This window comes from Blennius ocellaris (genome assembly GCF_963422515.1).
Source record: "Blennius ocellaris genome assembly, chromosome: 10".
In the NCBI taxonomy this organism is placed as follows: domain Eukaryota; kingdom Metazoa; phylum Chordata; class Actinopteri; order Blenniiformes; family Blenniidae; genus Blennius; species Blennius ocellaris.
This window is the reverse complement of record NC_137659.1, coordinates 1,593,998-1,598,798: the sequence shown is the minus strand read 5'-3', so window position 1 is coordinate 1,598,798 and position 4,801 is coordinate 1,593,998. Positions and strand designations below refer to the sequence as shown.

The 4,801-nt window shown below is 48.2% G+C and overlaps 1 long non-coding RNA gene across 1 annotated transcript; it reads left to right on the top strand.

Annotated features, from left to right (window-relative positions):
* Positions 1-3,669: 3,669 nt before the first annotated feature.
* On the top strand, positions 3,670-4,801 carry LOC308135053. Its single transcript, XR_013936786.1, has 3 exons — positions 3,670-3,807; positions 3,906-4,031; positions 4,321-4,801. It is a non-coding gene; the product is annotated as an uncharacterized lncRNA (long non-coding RNA).

The window sequence follows — 4,801 nt, the reverse complement described above, 5'->3', positions numbered from 1 at the left end:
CCTCCAGCGTGTCCTGGGTCTGCCCTGAGGCCTCCTACCGGAGGGACATGCCCGAAACACCTCCCTAGGGAGGCGTCCGGGGGGCATCCGAAACAGGTGCCCGAGCCACCTCAGCTGGCTCCTCTCTATGTGGAGGAGCAGCGGCTCTACTCCGAGCTCCTCCCTGGTGACTGAGCTCCTCACCCTGTCTCTAAGGGTACGCCCAGCCACCCTACGAAGGAAGCTCATTTCAGCCGCTTGTATCCGGGATCTCGTTCTTTCGGTCACGACCCATAGTTCATGACCATAGGTGAGGGTAGGAACGAAGATCGACCGGTAAATCTAGAGCTTTGCTTTTTGGCTCAGCTCCTTCTTCATCACGACGGACCGATGCGTCCGCATAACTGCAGATGCTGCACCGATCCGCCTGTCGATCTCACACTCCATCTTTCCCCCACTCATGAACAAGACCCCAAGATACTTAAACTCCTCCACTTGGGACAAGGGCACTCCACCGACCTGGAGGGGGCAAGCCACCTTTTTCCAGTCGAGAACCATGGCCTCGGATTTGGAGGTGCTGATCTTCATCCCAGCTGCTTCACACTCGGCTGCGAACCGTGTCAGTGCACGCTGAAGGTCCAGGGTTGATGGAGCCAACAGAACCACATCATCCGCAAATAGCAGAGATCCTGTGGTCCCCAAACTGGACCCCCTCCGGCCCCCGGCTGCGCCTAGAAATCCTGTCCATATATATAAGGAACAGAATCGGTGATAAAGGACACCCCTGCCGGAGGCCAACGTGCACTGGGAACAGGTCCGACTTACTGCCGGCAATGACAACCAAGCTCCTGCTCCGGGAATACAAGGACCGAACAGCCCTTAGCACGGGACCCCGGACTCCATACTCCCGGAGCACCCCCCACGGGATGTCTCGAGGGACGCGGTCAAACGCCTTCTCCAGATCCACAAAAGACATGTGGACTGGTTGGGCGAACTCCCATGAACCCTCAAGCACCTGGTGGAGGGTATAGAGCTGGTCCAGTGTTCCACGACCAGGACGAAAACCGCATTGTTCCTCTTGGATCCAAGGTTCAACTGACGGCCGGACCCTCCTCTCCAGTACCCTGAAATAGACTTTCCCGGGGAGGCTGAGGAGTGTAATACCTCTGTAGTTGGAACCCTCCCTCCGATCACCCTTCTTGAAGAGGGGGACCACCGCCCCAGTCCGCCAGTCCAGAGGTACTGTCCCCGCCCGCCACGCGATGTTGCAAAGACAAGTCAGCCACAACAGTCCCTGTACATCCAGAGACTTAAGGAACTCTGGGCGAATCTCATCCACTCCCGGTGCCTTACCACCGAGGAGCTTAGTAACAACCTCGGTGACTTCAGCTTGGGAAATGGACGAGTCCGCCTCTGAGAACCCAGCCTCTGCTTCCTCAATGGAAGACGTGGTGGTGGGATTGAGGAGGTCCTCGAAGTATTCCTTCCACCGCCCGACGATATCCCCAGTTGAGGTTAACGGCTCCACACGTCCACTGTAAACAGTGTTGGTGGAGAACTGCTTCCCCCGCCTAAGGCGCCGGACGGTTTGCCAGAATTTCCTCGGGGCCGACCGAAAGTCTTCCTCCATGGCCTCTCCAAACTCCTCCCAGACCCGAGTTTTTGCCTCCACCACAGCTTGGGCTGCGGCTCGCTTGGCCCGTAGGTACTTGTCGACTGCCTCGGGAGTCCTATGAGCTAACAGTGCCCGATAGGACTCCTTCTTCAGAAGACGGCATCCCTTACTTCCGGTTCCCACCACCGGGCTCGGGGGTTGCCGCCACGACAGGCACCAGAGACCCTGCGGCCACAGCTCCGAGCAGCGGCTTCGACAATGGAAGTGGAGAACATGGTCCACTCGGACTCAATGTCTCCAACCTCCCTCGGGATCTGTGAGAAGCTCTCCCGGAGTTGGGAGTTGAAGACTGCACGGACGGAGGGCCCGGCCAGGTGTTCCCAGCAAACCTTCATAACACGTTTGGGCCTGCCGAGTCTATCCGGCGTCCTCCCGGTCCAGCGCATCCAACTCACCACCAGGTGGTGATCAGTTGACAGCTCTGCCCCTCTCTTTACCCGAGTGTCCAAGACACGCGGCCGGAGATCAGATGACACGACCACAAAGTCTATCATTGACCTCCGGCCTAGGGTGTCCTGGTGCCACGTGCACTTATGGACACCCCTGTGCTCCAACATGGTGTTCGTTATGGACAAACTGTGACTGGCACAGAAGTCCAATAACAGAACACAACTCGGGTTCAGATCGGGGAGGCCGTTCCTCCCAATCACCCCCTTCCAAGTCTCGCTGTCATTACCCACGTGTGCGTTGAAGTCCCCCAGGAGAACAATGGAGTCCCCAGTTGGGGCACTATCCAGCACCCCTCCCAGGGACTCCAAGAAGGTTGGGTACTCTGAGCTGCTGTTCGGTGCATAGGCCGAGACAACAGTCAGAGACCTGTCCCCTACTCGGAAACGTAGGGACGCAACCCTCTCGTTCACAACACAGGTTCTGACTGTGTGTGGTCATGCGTGACTCAAAGGTTCTTCATTCAAATTACCATAACGAATAATTTAGGGTTCTGAAAAAGACAATACTTGAAGGAGTGTGAATGATGCTGATTTAGACCAAATAATGAACTAAGTGCAATGTAAATAGCCTGCACATGGTCGGGTCGGCCTCAAAGTTGACATATTGCATCAGAGCCCGGCCCTCATCACAACCGTATGATTACTACTTAGGTTTAGACTTCAAAGACGTTGTTCATAATTGTAAAGTGGAGCCATTAACATGAATGCCGCATAGAATGTACACCACGTAAAACAACTTCCATTAATTGTATTCAATTTCTCCAGCTAAATTATAAAACTCTGACTGCATCACTTTTTGCCCAAAATCCACACCCTTTTTCAAAACAAAACAGGGTGTACCTAAATAAAAATGGGTGTGGGTCTAAGTGGAAGCGGTCATTTTTTAATCAGGTAAATAGAAATAATTCTACAAAAATACATATACGCCCAATCATTTTGTTTAATATCTCATTAGTATGCCAGATCTAGACCATATATAGAGAGAAGTGACGATCATACCGTGTCGCTGCAATCATGAAGCTGATCATCTCATTGACTCTCGTCTCGGCACTCGCCAGTGTCGGTAAGTTACTTTCATCTACTATCTGTGTCATTTGAAATGAAAAAGGTCTTTCAACTTAACCAGGTTAAAAAACATATATATACCATGATTAACACATAATTTACATTTAGTGTTTATGTAGTTTACAGGGTTTGACTAAAATGATATAAAAGACCTTCTTTTCATTAAATCTGAACTGTGTTCATGTTTCAATAACTTTTTATTATTTGTTTGTTTCTTTGTTTGTCTGTTTTCCATGACAGCTGCCGGCATCTCTTGTTTTGTGTGCGGAGATTCCAGTGGGTCTGAGTGTGTCAGGGAGCTGACTACTTGTGGAGAACAATTTTCAATGTGCATTATATCTTCCGCCACTTGTACGACATTCCTTGTCTTATTCATCACATTTTATTTGTTTAATTTTTTTTTTTTTAATGTAAAATAGAATTTTATATTGGCTTTAATGAGCATTTTTAAACTGTGACTTGACTCCACAGCTGATTTCAATGGTGAACTTAGTGAAGAAGTTTTCATGGGTTGTGATGAAAAAGGTGTCTGTGACGCCCCAGGCTCTTTTTTAACTTCATACCAGACGACCGAATTCCGTGTTACAGTAAATACTTCATGCTGTGACAGTGACGAGTGCAATTCAGACATTTTACCTTGTAAGTAAAGACGGACTACAAAACAAAAAATACAGTTCAAATAAAGTATATTGGACGAGACCGCTGACTTCTTGGTTATGTTTTTTTCTGGGTTTCAGTTTTTGATCCAGAACCGAGTTCAAATGGATTATCGTGTCCATCTTGTCACCCAGACGACGATGAATGTACACCTGACACCATTCAGTGTTCAGATCCTGAAGATGTCTGCTTCACCACCGCCACCGGTCACTATTTATTAAATTATTATTATTTGATTATTATTATTGTTATTGTTGTTATATAAAGTTTAACTGTTCTTTATTCATGCATTTCAATTCTTTAAAACAAGTTTCTCAATGTAAAACTATAATACTGGTCCAACAGGTGGGGACTTTTCTGCTTTTGCACCTTTAATGGCTAAAATTGTTGATTGTAGTTTCTTGTGAAATTCGACTAGTATTTTCAACCCAGCCTTCACTCCAACAAATTCTAATAATTCCTCATTTCACTTGTGACCTTTTGTGTTCTCCACAGAAAACCCATTTACCATATTATTTCATTCTGGTTGTGCAACTGCAAACTTGTGTGAGATTGCCACATCCCAGAGAACTCTGCCTTTCTTCCCAGCGGGGGGAAGCATCGCTGGTAGCATACTTTGTGTACCTTTCACTACAACCGCTCCGCCAACAACTACTACAACCACTCCACCAACAACTACTCCCAAGAACTGCTGCAACGACAACTGCTGCAACAACCACTGCAACAACTGCTGCAACAACCACTGCAACAACTGCTGCAACAACTGAGGCAACAACCGCAACTATTGATTGTTTACGACCATTGATAGATTACGACAACTGCTATTCCAACTAAATTTGTTCTACCAATCAATGTTTTCTATGTTTCCTGTTCTCTCTATATCCGGTGTAATGTTTTGAAGTTACTCTTTTCTCCTGGAAATCTCTTTTCCTGTTTCATATCTACTCTTGTGGGGACTTCATAAAATTCCGGGGTT